Here is a 23687-nt window from a genome sequence, read left to right on the forward strand (position 1 = left end):
AGGGAATATTTAATGTATTGATTTGAGTTATTCATATAAGGTTCTATTTTTGGATGTTTGATTACCCCAGCATCATGCTGTGTCTCGAGCACTTTGTTCTAAAAAACAAAAAAAAACCAATAAAATTTGTTTTTTTTTAAAAAAAAAAAAAAAGAAAAGAAAAGAATTTCAGCAGCTTCTCTAACTTGGAAAAAAATCAAAATGTAAAAGATATGTTGAAACTCTTTTGTATTTCTTGGGAGACTATTGTACCCCCTTTCCCCCTGTATTTCTTCTTACATGTAACTAAACTGGGTGTGGCAAGAATGGGCTTTCATTCTGAGCCCCCCAAAGCTCTGTTTCCACTCTGTGGGAACCCTGCCTTCCATTAAAAAAAAAACATATACTCCTTCACCGTCAGCTTTGGGACTGGGGTTGCTGCAGTTCCAGATGCAAATCTGGAATATTGTCATTTAACAAGATGTTGTTCCTTCCCTCCAGTTTATAATAGGCTCCGGGGAAGAAACCGTGGCAGAAGATGACTGCTAGGATATTTCCAGAAGAGTTCATCCAACTTCATGGTGGAATTTCATGTGAAAAAAGTTCAATTATAATTTTCATGGCTGATGCCAATAAAAGTGAATTTTAGCTGCAGGAACAATGTTGTGCAAAGTGCTATTTTTCATCTTCCTTGTATGGTGGAAGTGGGATCTCACCTGGAACCATGAGCTCTCTTTGGCAGAAAGATGCTCTTAGCAATTATGCTCCTGAATCTATTGTTCTGTTATCATCAACAATTTGTTACTCTTTGATAAGGATGGAAAAGAATTGTTGGAGGGTATTATTTCAGAAAAAATGCCGTAACCTCAAGAATTCCAAAGTATGTAAATATATGGCCTTAAACATGGTAAAGGAAATTTGTAAACAGGGCAAAGGCAATAGCATTTTATGTTACATTGCAGAATAGGAAGAATGTGTACCCTACTTCAGGGCCGAGGAGGACACCTCCAGGCTGGGAACTGTATGGATCTAATTGGGGACTTGATTCCAGAGGACAAGTGCTGCTGCTTAGAAGCTGTGCTTCCTGGTCTATAAATGACACTGTTAATGTCATGGGTCTTACTTATGAAACCAAACAAATCAGAACTCCAAGGCTAGAGATTTCCTCAAAGAACATGTTTATTGGCTACATAGTATCGGCATAGTCAAAAGTGAAACCAAGTCTGAAATTCCCTCCAAAGTGATCCACTATTAGTTAAACTTCCTACCCCAGTACTATGCAATCAGCTACATTCCCCAATAGAATAGTTTGGCAGGCTTTCTAACCAAATGCTCACACACCCCACCTAACTGACAGAAATGACATTGGTTCCCATGGAACAGTAAAATGTTTAGACTAGCAGAAATCTTCTGCACCACCTCGCATTCTTGTGACAAACTAGAACATGCAGAATGGCTGCAGTCAGGTTCGTTGGAGAGTTGACAGTCGGACCCCCCCCAGGAAGAAAGTTTTAGCTTATCTCGTAATGAGTTTCTCCCTCTATTAGAATGGGGCCAGGTGCCTTTTTTGGAATCGGCCACAAGGACGATTCTGTGATTGGTTTTAACAAGCTACAATGGAAAATGAGATGAACTTTCTCTAATAACTATGGGAGTTTCAATTGAAGTGTGACAGGATTTATAATTTTGATTATGGGAAAAGGACCAAGGGACTTAGGTCCCAATTTTTTACTAGGTAATTTCAATCTTAGATACTTAATAGACAAGTAAACCTTCTCCCCCACATGGAACTGCCTCTTGGGAGACCATTTCTTATCAGCTTGTTCTTTGTACGTTTTAGCTCCTTGGGCTAAAGCTTTTTTTAAGTTTGCCCAAACAATTTGCAAAGACGTCAGTCACTGATCTAGAGTCTATGAGGTGGGAGGTTCGTGGGGTATTCAGGCTTAGGGACAAATTCCCGACCAGTGGCTATTTCGAATTGAGTAAGTCCAGTGCTGTTGTACATGGTAATATTGTATTCCACTTTGGGGAAAGGCAGGAGGTCTACCCAATTAGTCTGTTGGTAGTTCACATAACATCTGAGGTATTGTTCCACCATTGCATTCATATGTTCAGCTGATACTCAGATGAAAAACAGATGAAAGTCCCTAGATCAGAGGTCGGCTACCTTAAACACTCAAAGAGCCATTTGGACCCATTTGCCATAGAAAAAAAAACACCGGGAGTCATAAAACCCTGCTATTTCCCCCCACCCAGCACTCCACCACTCCACCACTGCTGCTGATTAACCCCTTGTGCAGAGCACGCTACTGATATTGCTTTCTCCCCCTCCCTCCCCCACCCTGCCACTGCTTTTCCCACCTACCTCCCCCACCCTGCTTCTGCTTTTCCTCCTACCTCTCCTGCATGGACCTCCCTGCCGCTGCCACTTTCTCATGCTACCTCCCCCATGTGGAGCGCCCTGCCACCACTTTTTCCTCCTACCTCCCCTGTGTGGTGTGCCCTGCTGCTGCTGCTGCTTTCTTGGCCTACCTGCCCCACGCGGAGCACCCTGCTGCAACTTTTCCCTCCTACCTCCCTTGTGCGAAGTGCCCTGTCACTGTTTTTTCCTCCTACCTCCCTTGCATGGAGCGCCCTGCCACCGCTTTTCCCTCCTACCTCCCCCACATGCAGTGGTCTGCCACCACTTTTTCTTCCTACCTCCCCAATGCAAAGTGCCCTGCCGCTGCTTTTCCCTCCTATCTCCCCTGCGCCAAGTGCCCTATCACTGCTTTTTTCTCTACCTCTCCTGCACTGAGCCCCCCGCCGTTGCAGCTTTCCCCAACAGCGAAGGTGGAGTTTGGGAGGCAGCAGCAGGGCATAGCCCAGGCATGGCCCAGCAGCACAGTTTTTCCTTCCCACTCAAGATGCAGCAGCAGGAGTGCTCTCAATAGGTGGGCGGACACGAGCGAGCAGCGCACCCAGCTCTTATTGTTTGAGAGCAATCCCGCTGCTGTTTCTCCACTTTCTTCAACCATGATCCCCCTCCCCAGCCAGCCAGCTCTTCATAAATTTAACATGGACATAAAAATGTTTCACCACCTTTATCAATATTACAAAGAAAAGTTTAAGAACTTTAATTGTGCTTGATCAGCTTCACTCATTTTCCTCCAGTCACTCTCTTTGCATCTCTTACCCACTTCATCACCCTCTGAAAGCCAGATGACTCACAATGATCCACATTCATAGAGAGCATCCTGCAATCTAATCTGAGCTGTCATAACCTTTCATTCCAGCGTGATTATAGCAGGTTATTATCTATCTCTCTTTGTCTCCGTCTCTCGTCTCTGTCTCTCATTACAATGTTCTCTGTTTTTCAAATATTTTTATTAAGGATTATAAATGAAAAGAGTAAAAACCAGTGCAAACTATAAAAACTACAAATAGAAAAATAGAAAACAAAAAAATTGTGGGGGGAAAAAAGTAAAGGACAGGAAAAAGAAGGGAAAAAAAACCTTTCTCTTTCATCCCAACAGGTAAAAACAATTTTAGTAGCTTATCTACCATCTTTAAATACAGCACAATTATTCTCATACCTCATCTCTTAATTTGAAAAATCATCAAAATATTTCATTAAACGTTCTTTCCTAAAAGTCCAGTAAGGACAACCACATATATTCTCATTCTCTCTCTCTCTCTCTCTCTCTCTCTCCCTCCCTCCCTGCCTCCCTCCCTGCCTCTCTCTCTTTCTCTCTCTCTCCAATATATCATTTAGCTCAGATAAAATAAGCTACATTTATAAGTCTTCCCTGAATTTTAAAAGATAGTGATTAATTGCTTCAAAAAACCCTAGCTTGCTGTTCATCTGTTTCAAAATAAAAATATTTCAAAATTTAAAACAAAATATTTTGTAAATCCAATAATCCTTCATTTATCACTTCTCATGCAGTTTTTTTGCTCTCAATAAGGCAAGCAATCCCGCTGCTGCGCCTCCGCTTTCTTCAACCATGATCATCCCAGCCAAGCCAGCCAGCCAGCCACCATAGCCAATCTTGTCCTCATGATCCCCCCTCCCCCTCTCCCCTCCCCAGCCAGCCAGCTACCATCTCTGACCTACTCTTCACCTGGCCAGCCAGCCTCATGCTCTCCTCCTCCTCGTCCTCCACACTCAATCGGCTGTTAGCGGCTTGGGTGGCTCTGCTCCATCTGAGCTGAAGAAAGTGGAGACATAGCAGAAACAAGCTTTCCTCAACTTGGACAGAGCACAGTCATCCAAGCTGCTAGCAGTCAATTGAGTGCGGAGGACGAGGAGGAGGAGGAGAAGAGCATGAGGCCAGCTGGCCAGGTGAGGAGTAGGTCAGCGATGGTGGCTGGCTGGCTGGGGAGGAGGGATCATGGCCGCTCGGGGGGCTCTGCAAAGCCTCATGGCAGTGGCATTGGCAGCTCCCCCCACCCAGCCTGTTTCCTCAGCTCTGTATAAGATGCTTGGCAGAACCCCCCCCCTCCACATCCCCGATCAGACCCACACGGCATCTTCTTTCTGGGTCCACCACAGTCCTCCGTCTCTACCTCCACTGCCACATCCAGTCCCCAAAAGAAAAGATGTTTGTGGGCAGTCCCACAAACAAAAGAAATGGGACTAAAAAAATTCAATCAATCAATTCCAACTTTGTGAGTTTTTTTTTCCGCAAGAATTTGGAATTGATTGATTGAACATTTTTAGTCCCACTTCTTTGCAAATGGCAGAGGAGGACTGGGAGCCACAGTAGATGGATGAAAGAGCCACATGCAGCTCCAGAGCCGCAGGTTGCCAACCCCTGTTCTAACCTAACAAGCACCCTTTAGAAAAAGAGGTTATCACTTCAAACCAAGTAGAGTAGAGAATATTTCTTTCCTAATGGGGCAATCCAGCTGGGGTAGGCCGGAAACATTTTTGGATTGGTGCTTCATTCTTTATATATATACAAAAGGATGAGTGGACAAATTATCTGTGACATTTGTGATTTCCCTCAACTTGCTCTGAGGATTTAATCGTGTGTAGATTTGCCACAACTTCACGAACCATATAGGATTGTTTCTTCTTCATCCAGGATGTTATCTCCTTCGCCTTGCCATCCACAGTTAAGAAAGTCCCATTGCCAGTTTTTTAAATTAAAAACTGTGTTGTTTTAATGTTTTAATATTTTAATTATTTTTTACTTATTTTATAACTTGCAAGCTGCCTGGAGTCACATTAATAAGGGTGATGGCAGCATTAAAAAAATAATAAATAAAAATAACTTCTGTCCGAAACAAGATGTTCTTTCTGTTCACCTGAGGTATTCTCAGAAGGATTGGTATGTGGCTTGCTAGTACTTTTTGACTCAGCCATCACACTGGTTCTGCCCATTCTTTTCATTGGTGCTTAATCCTTTAAAAAAGGGAGCTCATTGTACAATTACTACATGACACTTTGTGATTTCCTTCTGCTGAGAAGTTAATGGTGTGTAGATCTGCCACAATTCCACAGATCATGAATGTCTGGATTCTCTTTGAGCTGGCAGCGATTGCCTTTGCCCTGCCAGCTAAAGGTAAGATTCTCCCATTGCTATTCTCTCTGCTTCTGATGGGAGGGTGAGGAAGGTCCTTGGAGTGAATTGACAATCAGTCGTACCCAATCATAAATATGTAACAATTCTCTTTTAAGTCTTCCTGAGATGGGCTTTCTTCTCTGAATGCTTCTAGTGTGGAATGTGTTCATATGGGTTTTAATGGCTGGATGTGAAATGATGGTTTATTTGCACAGAAGATAGATAAATATCTTTTAAACTTCCATTGTGAGTTCATGAAAATTCCCAGTCATCCAGATAGTCTTGTCTGGAAGTTGAGTCATAGCAACTGGATTTCTTTCCCATTTTTTGGTTTGTAATGTTTGCTGTTTATTCAAGTAGGTTCTTCTTTTTTCCAGTCTAAAAAGTCCAAAAGGAAAAGTGATATGTTTTTTTTTTTATTAAAACTAGAACTTATATTTCTATTCTAGCTTTCTCACCTGTTCTTTAACTGGTGCCTTACATATCTTGCTGAGAGCAGAGGTCAGTTTTCTAATGCAGAAATCCACAAACTCAAAAAAAAAAAAAAAAAAAAGCTTGAAGTCAGATAACTGGTCCTATCATATTCTGTGTGTCTCTATGTTTGTGAATGTGGAGATAAGAAATGGAATATCCTTTTTTTTTAAAGTGGAAGGAATCCCTGCCTTCCCTTCATTCAGAAAAACTCCAGAGAAGAAAATGCTCCTTTGGCCACTTCCATGTACAGGAAAATTCTGGCAGAAAACTATGAAATATAGTGGGCTTCTATAATAAAACTATTTTAAGCCATATACCATTGAAATAAACACTGTTGCTTATTTTATTTTCCTGTCTAGCACATGAAGGTGGTGAAAACCATGGTGAGTATTTTATCCCATAAATTATTCTGGATTCTCTTCATGAAAGACCAGCAGGGGTGTAGGAAGTGAGCCTTCAAAGCAACCCAATCTATTACCCATTCCCTTTGTACACTCATTCCATTTTAGATGGGGTGTCCTATATTTCAGCTCCCAATGGGGCCTTGATCCCTGAGTGCCCCAACACTGCATCCACAGCAAAATAGGCACTGCAAAGGCTTCCCAACGGCAACCCCAGCACTCTCTGCCAGTATCCCCAATGTGACTTCAAAATGATGGTAACTGTAGTTCAATAGCACATCCATTCCTGAATATCATTACATACACACGCACATTTGTGTTTGTCAAAAGAAATGACAAACACAAATATACCAAAAAGGACAAAAGAGATAAAAATGAACATATTCAATTAAACAAAATGAAACAAACACTGCTAGTATACTAAAATTATTAATAATTACCATTTTACTAATGAATGCCATATACTATTAGGATGTGAATCTCTTTTGATTCCATTATTTTACCACCATCTAAACATCCTTCTGCATTATTGCAATGAATATTAATACATTCTTCAAAACATTGTCAGTTTCCCTTTCAGCCCATCAGATTCACCAGGAAGGAATGGGCTCAGTTTGGGCATCACTTCACCCATCAATATTAGATGCATTTGTGCTCATTCTTTCATCCTGTGTTCTTGGGATGTAGGAAGGGTGTACAAATGAAATGTTGGACAGTTGTTTTTCAGCTGTGATACACTGAAGAATGGCATGTTGGACAGATGATGTTTCTGATACTGTTTTGGAGTTTTATCCCTTTTGTGTTTCTCTTTTTTTGACTGAATTAATCAAAGTCATTCCCTCCACAATCAGCTCATACCTTCCTTTCTTTCGTTACATGTTTCATAACTGTAGGTGGGTCCTTTTAAATTCATATAATCTGCAGAGGGGGGCTCTAAACTGAACCATTAGATTTGGGGTGAATAGTGATACTTTAAAGGGTAAAATATAATGGAAATGTAATACAACTTTTTAATGTATATTTTATTAATTTTTTACAATAACAATCTTTAGTATTTAGTAAGCAACACGTTGGGTTTTATATGTTTGACATTAATAATAGTACAATTTCCATTCCTACCCTTTATTCCATTTTTCTAACCATTTATAATGATATTTTAAAGTTAACAATATAATGGAAACCTAATACAACTTTCTTTATTAGAAATAATTATATTGATTTGCTTTGATTTGAAAAATAGGTCAAAATGCTCTCTGATGAAAATGGCAGTCATACTCTTTGACTTTTCCCCTTTTTCTTCTTCTTTTTCTTCTTCTTCAGTACAGCCACCGCTATACATTATTACGAGTAAGTATTTTAATATATCAGATATTATAACCAGCACAATTTCTATTTTCTCTTGTGTGAGAAAGGCAAAGGGAGGGACATTATTCACTTGCCCACTCCACATGTGTAGCACAAATTAATTTAAAGTTTCATGTAAGAAATTCAGCTGTGCATGTTTCATTTACAGAGATTCAATAATCTAATAAATATTTAATGCACTAATAAATTCAGTATTCTTTTTTAAGAACTGGTATTTGTTTCACACTATTTTGAACAGACAGATTAAAAAACACCATACTGTATGTCCATATGCCAGTATAAGCAGGACTGCAATCCAAAACCTGGAAAATCTTGGAAAAGAAAAGCAAACCACTTTTCCCCCAGACATTAGCCCACAACAATCCATTTAGCCTGCTTACTCACCTTGCTTATCTAAACTGTTTTCTCCAGCAATGATTTTGAACACTGCAAGTTTCATCAAACTGTAATTAATCACTGGGGAAAAAAATAGGGCTCTCTGCAGCAGGAGGATCACAGATACCTCTACTACAGCAAAAGGATTCCTTTTGGGTCTGCCCCCTGAGGATATCAGAAGCACATAAAGAACGGTTGTGAGAAAGGATCCAGCAAGCAGTCAATCTATCAGCTTCAGCTACAGGCATCACTGAAATTAATTGTTCAAACTCATAAAAACCAAAATGCTTCTGATAAGTTTTCTTTTGGTTTTGCCAGAACATTAGAAAAGAATTTCAGCAGCTTCTCTTATTTGAAAAAAAAATGAAAATGTAAAAGATATGTTGAAACTCTTTTGTATTTCTTGGGAAACTATTGTACCCCACCATTTTAAGGAGAAGTAGCCTGCTTCCTTTCCCCCTGTATTTCTTCTTACATGTAACTAAACTGGGTGTGGTGAGAATGGGCTTTCATTCTGAGCCCCCCAAAGCTCAGTTTCCACTCTGTGGAGAACCCTGCCTTCCATTAAAAAAAAACCATATACTCCTTCACCATCAGCTATGGGGCCAGGGCTGCTGCAGTTCCAGATGCAAATCTGGAATATTGTCATTTAACAAGATGTTGTTCCTTCCCTCCAGTTTATGGTAGCATCCTGGGAGGAAACCGTGACAGCAGATGACTCCACCTGCTAGGGTATTTCCAGAAGAGTTTGTCCAACTTCATGGTGGAATTTCATGTGAAAAGATTTCAATTATAATTCTCATGGCTGATGCCAATAAAAGTGAATATTAGCTGCAGATTTCCTCAAAGGACATGTTTATTGGCTACATAATATCGGCATAGTCAAAAGTGAAACCAAGTTTGAAATTCCCTCCAAGAGATCCACTATTACTAAGTTAAACTTCCTACCCCATTACTATGTCATTTAAGATGTTCCTTTCCTCCAGTTTACAGTCAAACCTTGGACACCAAATAACTCCACCTGCTAGGATATTTGGAGAAGAGTTCATCCAATTTCATGGTGGAATTTGATATGAAAAAATTCAACAATAATTCTCAGTGCCAATGCCAATAACAGTGAATATTAGCTGCAGCAACAATGTTGTGCAAAGTGCTTTTTTTTCATCTTCCTTGTATGGTGGAAGTGGGAACTCACCTGGAATCTTTCTTTGGCAGAAAGATTCTCTTAGCAATTATGCTCCTAAATCTGTTGCTCTGTTATCTTCAACATGTCAGCAATCCTTACCACACCCCTGGCTCCAGCAAGACACGAGTTGGTGAGTTCACATGTGGCTGGTTTTAATCATGGCACTTCTGGCATGTGTTTAGCCATATAAACAACAAATAAAGTCAGTGCTGGGAGCAATCGCCTCCCAGCACCATACATATGCGTTTCCCAACCAGGCCCCAACCTTAAGTTTAAATATTGGAATCCAAGGTGTGGAAATTTAAAGTCAGTAAAATAAATGATGAGCTCCGGGATGTAAGAAAAAAAGCTTCTTTATTGCTAAGCTTTCGTCAGAGCAAAGGGCTAAATGACAAGGGAGCATGTGCATACACTTCCATAACAGTTAAAAACGGTTACAGTACGGCATGTGCATATAGCGTGCTCATAAAAAGCTTGTTCGCAAAAAGTCACATTGGTAACAGCAAATACAAGGAAGTCAGTCTCCAGACGAAATTCAAAAGTCGCGCCTATCAGCTGTTTAGCATGTAAGCTCCATCGCACCTATCAGCTGTTCGGCGTGAGGCTCTCAGGGCGCCACATGCAGTCATGTGCTGGCTGGATTCTTTGCACAAAGTGCAGCTGGGATGTTTGTCTCACTCCATCATGTGCAGGTGCTGTGGGATCTGATCTGCTGGGAGAGAAAGCAGATGCCCTCATGGGGCATGTAAGTGGTTTGCCCGCCCTCACTCCCCCTTTTTTGGATGCTGCAAAATCATCCCACTGTAGGAATCAGTCTTTTGGATTGTATAGTTCTTTTAGTGCAGGATTGCTATATGTGTATGTCTTGTTGGGTATGGTCATTTCGCATGTTTGTCTGTGGTTGTTTATCATGCTTGTCAGTTGTGGGTGATTCTGTGGGGTTTGAGAATTGGGCTGTGACATCTTGCTCCATTGAATGTGATAAGTTATGTTTCATTAATTTTACTGACTATATATATATGATTTTTAAAAAAAAACATAAATCACTCCATAATTGGTGAACAGTGTGTTGTCTGTGTTATATTTGTAAAACAATCATTAACAATTAATTTCTATAATCCATATTCCACATATTAATTTTAGTTGATTTCCTCTTTCCCCAAAATAACCTATTTGCAAGCATTAAGTTAATACAATTCTTATTGTTTTGATAAAAACAATTGAATATATATATTTTTTTCAATATTCCTAAAATAATTATATTCATGTCATATTTCTTTTCTATTCAATCATTCTGGTTGCCTTATCATAAATCCTGTTACAATCCTTATTTTAGTTTATTTCTCCCACCAAATTCTAAATATTCTTACTGGTGAAGATTTTCTCAAAAATTAATTACATTTACAAATTTAACTCTATGTTTTCCATATAAACCATCTCACACTTTTACATTTCTTAAGAAATAGATAAAACAATGAAAAGAAAAAAAGAAACAAGAAACAAGAAAAAGAAAGGAAAACAAGAGTAAAGAAACATAAGAAATAACATGCTACTTAAAATATATATCCCTCCTTGGCTAATATATATTTATTTCCTTAACTTCTTATTCTTTTTAACCATAATTAAGCATATATTTAATCTTCAAACATTCCATTCAATAATCTAGTCATCTAATCCTTTAACTCTTATTCAAAACATTTTTTTATAATTTTCTTAAATTCAGTCACATTTAAGTATCTAAAACATTTCCTTTATTTAAATCATTTCAACTTTTTTATATTACTCATATCAAGAAAAGGAACGCAAAAGAGAAAAAAGTATACTATATTGTTTAGAGAATTCATCTCTCTTAGAATAGTATATTCCAAATTTTTTCTATTTCTTTAACCATATTCAAACAAATGTTTCTTTTTTAAGTATTCTTTCTGATAAGTCCCATCATCAATTTTCTTGGTTTTCACCTTAATCTTTTTCCTTTGCCCAGTATCTTCCTTAATCAATATATTTTGCTGAATCAAATGGTTTTTCCATATGTTCATAAATGTTACTGTAGATATAAAAAGTAAATCAGTATCTTTGTTATTGGCATTTGCCCACTCCCTTTTATTGGGAATATTTTTCCTTCTTTTTCTCTCTGCTTCTCTTGTCACTTTTTGTTTCTCCAGTTCTGGTGTTTTTCCTGATATCTCTGTAGAACGTTTATCCAGTCTTTTTTCTTGTCCTCAAATTTATTTTGTAGTGTTGAAATATAAGTTGTCTTTTCCAAATCTAGTATTTCTTGTACATTTTTTCCACTTGGATTAGATCATACTCTTTTGTTTTGTAGAATTCCATCTTCAAGTCTCTATCCTTGAATTTATGTTCAGTCATCTGTTTTTTCTGTTCCTTCTCTGCTGTATTTTCCTGAGGGGTTTTTTTTTGGTATAAAATTGAATTGAGTTGATTTATATTTTCAGTTATTCTAAATTTCTTTGTGATTTGAGATCACTGTTCTTTGAATTAGTTGCAGCTTAACACATATCTCTTCTTGAAAAATATTCATTTTTTCTTGATAACTATTTCCTATAAATCTCTAATTTTCTATGATGACCAAAAGTCCAGATTCCCCCCCCCTTTGGAAATAGCTTTGGAGTCAGAACTGAATAAATACATATAGTCCAGAGAATTAAAAAAAGAGTTCTTTTTTGTTTTGTTTTTGTTCCCTCAGGTTTGTAAGTCTCACTTTATCTACACAGCTGTTCTTTATTTGTTAAAGCTTTGAAGGTCACAGGCAAAGATTATTTTTTTCCCAGATTTTACCATGACTGTCATAATCCTCCTCCACCAGTAGGTGTCAGGACTGATTCATTTTTCAGATTTTATTCCTCCATGAAAGGTTAAATTCACAGCTTCCAGTAGCAAAAGGGTGGGGACCCCCCCCCTTCCTTCACTCTCGGAGGTTTTTTTTTCTTGGGAGTTTCTCCCCTTCAGGAAAGTAGGTAGGATAGAGAAAATCAATGTTCTTACCCAGATTCAAGCACACTGTTTACGATCAGCTTAAAATAGTGCTTTTGACTTCTGTTGCTTATAGCTTGGGCTAGACTCTAGCTAGCCTTTCTCCTGTTGGTTTCTGGAAGGCTTCTCCTGGACCGATTGGGTAGACCACTGTCTCTCCTAGGTCCCTGGGACTTCTTTCCTTCATTTCCACCTCTCCATGGTGGCTTCTGGCCCATTTGGGGTTCTCTAACTGGAAGAAACTCAGTTGGAGGGCTCGGAGTCCCAAATCCCTCAGCTGCTTCGCTGTGTGCAGGAACCGGAAGTCCCCTCAGTGTGACTTCTAGATGATGGGAACTGTAGTTCAATAGTATATCCATGAATATCATTACACACACACACACACACGTAAAATGAAATGACAAACACAAATAAAACAAAAAAGGACAAGAGATTAAAAATGAACAGACTCAAATAAACAAAATAAAACAAACACTACCACTATATTAAAATTATTAATAATTACCATGTTATTAATGAATGTCATATACTACTATGATATGAATCGCTTGATTCTATCCTTTTACCACCATCTAAACTTCCTTCTGCATTATTGCAATGAATATTAATATATTCTTCAAAACACTGCCAGTTTCCCTTTCAGCCCCCTGATTCATCAGAAAGGAATGGGCTCAGTTTCGGCATCACTTCACTCATCAATATTAGATGTACTTCTGCTCATTCATTCATCCTGTGTTCTTGGGATGTAGGAAGGGTGTACAGGTGAAATATTGGACTGTTGTTTTTCAGCTGTGATACAGTGAAGAATGACATCCTAAGTTGCATTAACAGATGGATTCAATCAAGATCACGTGAGGTACTAATGCCACTGTATAAAGCTTTAGTAAGACCATACCTAGAGTACTGCAACCAATTTTGGTCTCCACACTATAAAAAAGATGTTGAGCCTCTAGAAAAAGTGCAGAGAAGAGCAACAAAGATGACTAGGGAATAGAGGCTATTGTTGTGATTCCGTGCCAGCCTGTGCTCACAACAGCTGAGTCTGAGGAATCTGAGGAGGAGGTGGAGGAGGCATTTCAAGGGCCATCAGGGGCAGAGGGAGGCTCTGATGAATTACAGGACTCAGTTTGATGCAGAGCCTGGGCCCTCCAATCGTGTTTCTGATGAAGCTCAGCTGTGTGAGGAGAATGAGTCAGACTCAGAAGAATCACATCTGATGGACTTGCTAATTGATGCACGCTCCCGTCGTCAATTAGCAAGAGTAAATCAGCAGCAGTCAATGCGACTACTCCAGGGAAAAAGGAGAAGGCACTGAGAGGCAACGCCTTGGGACTGCTGTATAAAGAGAGGAGATGTGGGCGGTGCTGGTTGCTGAAGGCAACCGTTTGCAAAGTGCTTCTTGGAATCCTGGTCTGTTCATCTTGCTTGTGACTTCTCTGTTTGTCTTGCTTGTGACTTCTCGTCTGTTTGCATCATGTTTCCTTTGGACTTGAGTTTTGCTGTTTGTGTTTTGGACTATTTGACAGGTTTGTCAACCATATTAAAAGAGTTTTATTTTATTGCAAAGTCTCCAGCCTATTGCATCAGCAGGGGTTTGGTCCTTGTGCCTTTAACAAGGACGGCAATAGGCTGGGATAGAACAGTTTGCTTTCAGCCTTACCCCCTACTATCATGGAGCAGCTCCATGCTGAGAATGCCCAGCTCGCCCAGCAGCTGGCTTTGTTATCTGCTCAAGTTGCTCAGCTATCTGCCCAGGTTACTGCTGTTCCATCACCACCCAGGAGAAAATGCCAAGTGGCAAGGCCGGACAAATTTGATGGCAACCCGGACATGTTTCCTGTGTTCATGGGACAATGCCACTTGTACATTAGTGTCAAAGCAGAGGATTTCCCCACTGACCGGGATAAAGTGGGGTTTATGATAAGCCTGCTTTCTGGTTCTGCAGCTCGTTGGGGCACACCCTTGTTAGCCCAACGTAGCCCATTGCTGGACAACTTTGTGGGGTTTTGTGAGCACATGCGGTTGATGTATGAGGACCCCATCAAGACTCAGAAACTACCCAGCATTTGAAAGCCCTGAGGCAAGGTCGACACCCCCTGCAGGGCTATATCAGTGAATTTTGGCTGCTTAGCCAGGATTCAGCCTGGAATGAGGATGCACTCATGGGCGCTTTCCAGAATGGCTTGTTGGATGAGATGTTGGATGAGTTGGCCCGTGTTGAGCTTCCCCTGGACCTTAATGGGCTCATTCATCTCTGCCTGTGGATCGACGCCAGGCTGCAGCAGCGAAGAAGTCGCCGTGCTACCCCAGACATCCATAAGCCCCCCATTGTGAGTGTGACCCCGGTCCAGAGGGAGGAGCCAATGGAGTTAGGTGCTGCCAGACCTCGTCTATCGGTGACAAAGATGAACAGGTGACATTCGGGGGGGTTGTGTTTTTATTGTGGGGACCCTGGACATTTGGCTGCATTCTACCCCAAGAAGTGACGAGGGGCATCTGTGACAGAGCCGGTCCTGAGACTGCCCTTGGCTTCCCTGTCGTGAAACGGGCCATGCCCGACCTAAAAGGCCTTTTGGGTTGGGCATCCCACAACTCTGAATCACGTCCTTCTGATGCTGCCCACGGACCCCCAAAACATCTGATCTTGGAGGCACACCTGCTTCTTCCTACATTGCCCAAGGGGATTCCTGTCCATGCATTGATTGATTCTGGGGCCACTACGAACTTTATGGATGCAGCATTTGTGGCTTAATGGACGATTGCCCAATGCCCAGTGGATCCGCCGATGTTAGTGGAGACCATTGATGGTCGAGTGCTTCTATCTGGGTCAGTGAAGGCCGCCACGCAACCGCTATGTATGGCCATCAGTAATCATGAGGAGGCCATTCAGTTTTATATCACCTCAGACCTGCATTTCCCCATGGTCTTGGGAATGGCGTGGCTCCGGGCGCATGACCTCCAGATCTATTGGTCTCAGAACTTGGTCACCTTTCCAAGCCTGCAGTATGTGGACCACACCTGCTACATCTGTGCCAGTCAGCTAGAGGGGCCCACGGGGGTCTCCTTACCCTCTGAATTGGCAGAGTATGCTGATGTGTTCAGCGAGACTGAGGCGGATTGATTACCCCCGCACAGGCCTTATGACTACCCCATTGACTTAGTCCCTAACGCGCCTCTCCCAGTGGGGCATTTGTATTCCATGTCAGACCCCGAGTTGGCTGCATTGAGGGACTTTTGGGACAAGAATTTGGCTCAGGGGTTTATTCAGCCAGTATCTGCACTCATACTCTTCATCAAAAAGAAGTCCGGTGAATTGCGGCTTTGCTGCGATTATCAGAAATTAAATGCCATCACAGTGCGCAACCAATACCCGCTGCCCCTCATCCCCGAACTCTTGGATCGGCTCCATGAGGCCAAAATCTTCACAAAACTGGACTTGCGCAGAGCTTACAACCTTGTCAGAGTTCGGTCAGGTGATGAGTGGAAGACGGCATTTGGTACTCGGTACAGGCACTTTGAATACACGGTGATGCCCTTTGGCCTGACCAACACCCCTGCTGTTTTCCAACACTTTATGAATGACATTTTCCTGGACTTGTTAGATCAGTTTGTGGTGATTTACCTGGACGACATCCTGATCTATTCCCCATCGCAAGAGAAGCACCATCGGCATCTCCGTCAGGTCTTGCAGCGGCTTCGAGAACATCAGCTATATGCTAAATTAGAGAAATGCCAGTTTTACCAGACGACTATTTAGCTCCTGGATCACTGCATTTCTCCTGAGGGCATCGCCATGGACCCGAGTAAGGTGGAGTCTTTGCAGAGTTGGCAACCACCACGTCGTATGAAGGATGTCCAGTGATTTCTTGGGTTCGCCAACTATTATCGGACTTTCATCCCCGGATTTGCTATCATGACAGCTCCCCTTACTCGGCTCCTGCAGAAAAAGACTCGGTTTCAGTGGGACGCTCCAGAACAATGGGCTTTCCAGGCTTTGAAGGAAGCCTTCATGAAGGAGCCCATCCTGAAGCATCCTGACCCACAATGGCCATTTGTCATGGAGATGGATGCCTCCGACATTGCCATTGGGGCGGTGTTACTCCAGGTGACAATGCCCGGCAGTGCCCTCTTCCCTTGCGCGTACTATTCACGGAAATTGAATCCGGCGGAGCGCAACTATACCATCTGGGAGAAGGAGCTATTGGCCATTAAAGTGGCGTTCGAGACCTGGAGGCATCATCTGGAAGGGGTGCGGCATCAAATCGAGGTCCGGATGGACCATAAGAATTTAGAAAGCCTGCAGACCACTCAGAAATTGAACCAACGCCAGATCCGATGGTCTCTCTTCTTTGCAAGGTTCAATTTCCGGGTGACGTACATACCGAGCCGTCACAATCAAAGAGGGATGCTCTGTCCAGGAAGCCCGAATATTCCCAAGCAGAAGACAAGCTTCTGCCCAGGACAGTGCTCCCTATTGAGTCTTTTGCTACGGTGAGGGAGCCAATAGATGTTTGGGCTCGGATTCGGGAGGCCCAGCAGCAGGATGGGTGAGTGGCTCAGCGAAAGGAGGAGGTGGGGCCCAATTCACCATGGACAGTTGTGGATGGACTCCTCCACTATCGTGATCGGCTCTATGTGCTTGGAGGCCAGCTCAGAGGACTCATCCTCAGCCAGTGTCAGGATAATCCAGCAGCGGGGCATTTTGGCCTGTTCAAGATCCTGAATTTGGTATCCCATACCTTCTGGTGGCCCCGAATCTGACACGACTTTCAGACCAACGTCTCATTGTGTATTTCCTGTAGGCAAGCCAAGTCAGCAACAGGGGCCCCACCCGGACTACTGCAACCCTTGCCGACACCCAAAAGACCCTGGGAGTGGTGTCCATGGATTTTTTGACAGACTTACCCCCGTCTTCTGGATTAACAATGGTATTTGTGGTGGTTGACATGTTGACCAAGATGGCGCATTTCATTCCATGCCGTGGCTTACCGTCTGCCCGCACCACTGCTCGCATGTTCATCCAGCAGGTGTTCCATCTGCATGGTCTTCCTGATAAGGTTGTGTCTGATAGAGGGGCCCAGCCCGTTTCTGGCAGGAGTTGATGCAGGCGTTGGATGTCAAGATCTGCCTCTCGTCCGTGCATCATCCCCAAACTGACGGAGGGACCGAGAAGGTCATTGGAATCCTGCGCTACTACATCAATCAGCAGCAGAACAATTGGGTAGACTATCTGGCGGTGGCTGAGTTTGCGTTCAATAACTCCCAGCACACCTCCACGCAGATGACACCGTTCTTAGCCAATGTGGGCTATCACCCTTGGTTTTTCCCTAGTTCCCCAATAGATGCACCAGAACCACCAGCAAATGACTACCTGGCAGAGTTACAGGCGATCCATCGATTGGTGCAACAACAATTGGAAAAAGCCAAGGCTGACTACAAACGGTTTGCTGATCAGTCATGGCGGGATACACCTCCACTATCAGTGGGAGATCAGGTATGGCTGTCCACCAGGAATCTACCATCAACCCGGCCAACCAAGAAATTAGACCACCGATATGTCGGACTGTTCCCAATCGAGGCTGTCATCAATCCAGTCACATATCGCTTAACTCTGCCACGTTCCATGCGGGTACATCCGGTCTTTCACCGTTCTCTGTTGGTCCCTGAGCAACCAGTGTGTCCACTCCGCCAAGCCAAACCACCCCCACTGGAACAACATGACAGAGACAGTGCCCCCGAGTATGAGGTTGCCAGCATTCGGGACTCCCGTTGGGTGAAAGGACGCTTCCAGTACTTGATTGAATGGAAAGGCTACAGACCGGAGGAATTCATGTGGGAGGATGCATCTACCATTCATGCTCCTGCCTTGGTGACCGCCTTTCATGAACAATTCCCATCCCAACCGCATCCGGATTGGCAGACCCGGGGGAAGGGCCCTGCGGTGCAGGATAGTGTTGTGATTCTGTGCCAGCCTGTGCTCACAACAGCTGAGTCTGAGGAATCTGAGGAGGAGGTGGAGGAGGCATTTCAAGGGCCATCAGGGGCAGAGGGAGGCTCTGATGAATTACAGGACTCACAGTTTGATGCAGAGCCTGGGCCCTCCAGTCGTGTTTCTGATGAAGCTCAGCTGTGTGAGGAGAATGAGTCAGACTCAGAAGAATCACATCTGATGGACTTGCTAATTGATGCATGCTCCCGTCGTCAATTAGCAAGAGTAAATCAGCAGCAGTCAATGCGACTACTCCAGGGAAAAAGGAGAAGGCACTGAGAGGCAACGCCTTGGGACTGCTGTATAAAGAAAGGAGGTGTGGGTGGTGCTGGTTGCTGAAGGCAACCGTTTGCAAAGTGCTTTTTGGAATCCCGGTCTGTTCGTCTTGCTTGTGACTTCTCTGTTTGTCTTGCTTGTGACTTCTCGTCTGTTTGCATCATGTTTCCTTTGGACTTGAGTTTTGCTGTTTGTGTTTTGGACTATTTGACAGGTTTGTCGACCATATTAAAAGAGTTTTGTTTTGTTGCAAAGTCTCCAGCCTATTGCATCAGCAAGGGTTTGGTCCTTGTGCCTTTAACAAGGACGGCAATAGGCTGGGATAGAACAGCTAAAACACATGAAGAACAGTTATAGAAACTGGGCGTGGCTAGTTGTCAACGCTGCTAATATTGAATATTCTTACTTTGACAAAATATGTAGAACTGTCTGGTACTTTTAGAGTTAATTCAGATGAGAATGGGAGAAGGGAGAAAAGCCTGTGGAAGGGAACGGAAGGGAATCTTTGCCTTCCAGGTTAATTGGAAGATGTGAATCATGACCCCAAAATAGGGGAGGGGAAATGCCTGGAATGTTATGTGCAAAGGAAGGGAAATTCAGATCTTGGCATTCCTCCATGCTGTGCTGACACTCCCTTACATTAATAAAGGCTTTTTAGGTTAAACAATGCCTGAAAGTTCTTTAGAGTGTTTCATTAATCAGACACATGACATTAGTCTATTGAAGAGAAGGACCCGAGGAGACATGATATTTGAGAGACTGTCGCAGAGAGGAGGGGGTCAACCTATTTCCCAAAGCATCTGAAGGCCAGGCAAGGAATAACAGATGGAAACTGATCAAAGAGAGATTCAACCTGGAAATAAGGAGAAATTTATTGGCATGAGAACAATCAACCAATGGAACAGACTGCCTTCAGATGTTGTTGATGCTTCATCACTGGAGGCTTTCAAGATATATTGAAGAATGACATCCCTTTTTTCTTCAAAATAATGTTACTGATTCATTGAATGTAGTGATAAAGTCTGAAATAGTCCTAGGTAGGGGTGACAAGCACCATCTCAATTTTTTCCCCTTTGAACAGGTCTGCTTCAAAAACTCATGGTTATGGGTAAGTATGTCAGAGTACAATGTGTATATTTACCTGCACAATCTTCTGGGAGGTGAGAGGCAGAGGGTGTGTTTCTGATACTGTTTTAGAGCTTTATCCCTTTTGTGTTTCTCTTTTCTTGGCTGAATTAATCAAAGTGATCCTCTCTAGAGCATTGCCTCTCCTACAGTCATTCCCTCCACAATCAGTTCATACCTTCCTTTCTTTTCTTACATGTTTCATGACTATAGGTGGGTCCTTTTAAATTCATATAATCTGCAGAGGGGAGCTCTACACTAAACCGTTAAATTTCAGGTGAATAGTGATATTAATAGTCTTCTGGAAAGCCAGCAGGGTGGGAACAGTTCTCACCTCTGGAGGTAAGAGTGTTCCACAAAGATGGGGCCACAGTGGAAAATGCTCTTCTCTTTGACCCCACCTGCCAGAATTCCTTAGCAATCAGGATCCAGACCTCCTCCACTTGTATAAGTGGCAGAGGCTATTCCCATTGGGTAGAGATGGCTCCTGGGATCCTCTGGACCCATTCCATATAAGGTTTTATATGTAAAAAATAACACCTTCAATTGGAAACAAAGTGTAACTAATGCAGCTTATGTTGGTTTTATGTGCAATCCCAGGGCCTCCCAAAATTATATATGTGACTGCATTCTGCACCAGCTGTAACTTCTGAATACTCTTCAAGGATAGCCCTATGTTGGTTGCATTGCAGTAACCCAGCCAAGAGATAACTACGGTATTAGTGACCATGCTCAAGGCCTCAAGATCCAGGTAAGGGTGCAACTGGTGCACAACACAAAGTTGCGCAAAGGCCCTTCTAGCCACAACTGCTACCTGCTCTTTGAGCAGTAATTACGAGTACAGGAACACCCCTAAGTTGCTCACTGGATCTGTTTGGGGTAGTGCAACCCCATCCAGAACTCATGATGATAAACAACCATACCCTGAGGTTTCCTACACCCACAGCCACTCCATTTTGCCTGGGTTCAGCTGAAGCATGTTGTCCCCCAACCAGACCCCTACAGCCTCCAGTTACTTAGAACAGGCAGCCACATCATCAGGATGGAGATGTAAAGCTGGGTATCATCAATATATTAATGATATCTCAACCTACAGAGTCGGTTAATCTCATCCAATGGTTTATGTGGAGAGAAAAAAGTACTGAGCCCTGTGGCATCCCACAAAGAAGAGGCCATGGACTGGACGTATTGCTTCCTATTAACATTGATTGGGATGGGCCTTGGAGAAAGGAGCTGACCCAGTGCAACCCTCTGCCATCCAGCCTCAAACCCCATAGCCAGCCCACATGGATACCACAGTTGATGGCATTGAAAGTCAGAGAGAGGACAAGGAGAGCAAGGATGAGTGCATTACTCCTAGGCCTCTCTCACCAGAGATTATCCACAAGTGCAAGCAATGCCGTTTCTTGTGCCATAACTCAGCCTGAAACCTGACTGAAAGGGCTCCAGTTAATCCCTTTCATAAAGCAATTACTTTAAGGGATAAAAAAAGATTTAAAAAAGTTTTGAAAACTATAGAAAGTGAAAGAAAAGAAAAATAAGAAAGAAACTTAAAGAAATGACTTCTGATCTTTTTATAGCAGCTATAGACATACTTGATACTATTTCCATTTCAAAATGATATAATGTGGTTCCCTTCTCCCCATATATAATCCCTTTTAATCAGTAAACCAGAAATCACCAGTTATTTTTATTCGTTTTCAGCAAAATATCCATAAAGGGATTCCAATCTTTTATATGACAAACATGTCAGCTCAGCCATTTCTGCAAGGTCCACCTTCTTCATAGTCTACTCTTCCATTGTGTCTCTCAACCTTATATTTTGTCAAAAAGATTACTATGTGCTTGTTAATCCTTTCATAGCTTAGTTATCTCACCTATTCTGTCCATTCTTTAGACTGGTGATTCATCCTTTAGATAAAAATTAGGTCTCTGAACAAATCTTTTATAACACTTTGTAATTAGGTTTTGGTGAATTGTCATACTGGGCTCCAGGCTTTGGATTGTCACAGAGAAAAGGGGGTCAATCTATTCTCCAAAGCACCTGAAGGTAGGACAAGGAGCAATGGATGGAATCTAATCAAGGAGAGAAGCAACCTAGAACTAAGGAGAAACTTCCTGACAGTTAGAACAATTAACCAGTGGAACAACTTGCCTCTAGAGTTGTGGGTGCTCCATCACTGGAAGTTTTCAAGAAAAGATTGGATATCTATTTGTCCAGAATGGGATAGGGTCTGCTGCTTGAGCAAGGGGTTGGACTTGAAGACCTCCAAAGTCCTTTGCAGCCCTATGATTCTATGAATTATAATTCAGTTTCCTTCTAAGGGCAAACTCTCTTCAGTCCATTCCTAGGTTTTCCCAAGAAACATAAAGAATTTTCCCAAGAAAGACATAGTAACTGAGGTACAGGTTATAGCTAATTGAAAGCAGCAATTAAACATATTCAGCTTTTCAGCTGTGCACCAGTTGCACACTTCCCTGGATCTTGAGGCTCTGCACATGGTCACTCATGATCTAATTATCTCTCAGCTGGATTACTGCAATGTGCTCTGTATGGGGTTACCCTTGAAGAATATTCAGAAGCTGCAACTGGTGCAGAATGCAGCAGCACGCACAGGGAGCCCCTAGAACTGCACATACAACATCACTACCATACAATTTCCATTGGTTACCAGTTTGCTTCTGGATTCACTTAAGGAGATGGTTGTTACTTTTAAATCCCTACATGGCAGGGGTCCAGGGTATATGAGGAGATGTTTCTCCCCAATAGGACTAGTTAATACCAGTCATGCCAGCGGAAGAGGCCTGCCACTGATTCCATCTACTAAGGAATTCCAGCAGGCAGGTTCAAGGGAAAGAACTTTTTTTGCTTTGCCCCATCCTTGTGAAACATTATACCACTGGAGGTGAGAACTGCCCCCTCCCTTTTGACCTCATTAGAGGGTATCAAAACTTGGTTTTGCAAAACTTGCAAGCCACCCAGGGTCACTTTAATAGGGGAAATGGGCAGCAATAATAAATAACAAAATAAAAATAACTTCTGTCCAAAACAAAATGTTCTTTCTGTTCACCTGAAGTATTTTCAGAATGATTGGCATGTGCTTGCTAATCTTTTTTGGCTTCATCCTTTAAAAACAAGGGAGCTCACTGTGCAATTATTCCATGACACTTTGTGATTTCATTCTGCTGAGAAGTTAATGGTGTGTAGATTTGTCACAATTCCACAGATCATGAAGTTCTGGATTCTCTTTGTGCTGGCAGCGATTGCCTTTGCCCTGCCATCCACAGGTAAGAAACTCCCATTGCTATTCCCTCTGCTTCTGATGGGAGGATGAGGAAGGTCTTTGGAGTGAGTGGGCAGCAGTGGCCAGCTTATTATTGCCATTCTTCTACATTAACTAAGCTTTTGGGAATTACAGTTTAAGTTCCTTTGTCAATGTAAACTCTCCCCAGTCCCCTCCTAACATATAGTTAAGAAACCACAATGGAAAACCACAAGTGCAGAGGCAACAATTCCTTCAGTGAGTGGAAATAATGGTGCCACTATCTAATAATGAATCCCAAGAATGGGTTTGTTTCTCCAGATCTAATATCGGGCAGAGATTTAGATCAGGTGAAATTCATTCCACATGATTGCCACAGTTTCTCAAGTATTATTTATTCCTATGGCTTATATATATGTTTTTTCCCCGTATGATGGAACTATAGATCACAAAACTAAGCAGAACATCATACGCAATAAATCATAAATAAATGACCATTCTCTTTCAAATCTTCCCAAGATGGGCTAATTTATCTAACTGTGGAATGTGTCATATGGTCTGAAGCTATGGATTATTTGGACAGAAGACAGATATAGATTTCCTATGCAGAAATCCACAACTCAGAAAAACACCCTAGGGCTAAATAACTGGTCCTGTCTCAACCAGTATGGTCAGTGGTGACTTCTAGATGATGGGAAGTGGAGTTCAGTG

At 42.3% G+C, this 23687-nt stretch overlaps 1 long non-coding RNA gene across 2 annotated transcripts in view; it reads left to right on the plus strand.

Annotated features, from left to right (window-relative positions):
• The window catches only part of LOC120312214, a 46622-nt gene extending 45316 nt beyond the window's left edge, over positions 1-1306 (plus strand). For both annotated transcript variants that reach the window (XR_005557821.1, XR_005557820.1), the window contains one exon: positions 481-1306. This is a non-coding gene — a long non-coding RNA (uncharacterized LOC120312214). The remainder of the gene's footprint in view (positions 1-480) is intronic.
• Positions 1307-23687: the final 22381 nt, after the last annotated feature.

Source organism: Crotalus tigris, unplaced genomic scaffold, assembly GCF_016545835.1.
Source record: "Crotalus tigris isolate CLP2741 ecotype Arizona unplaced genomic scaffold, ASM1654583v1 scf7180000018445.1570621, whole genome shotgun sequence".
NCBI lineage: Eukaryota > Metazoa > Chordata > Lepidosauria > Squamata > Viperidae > Crotalus > Crotalus tigris.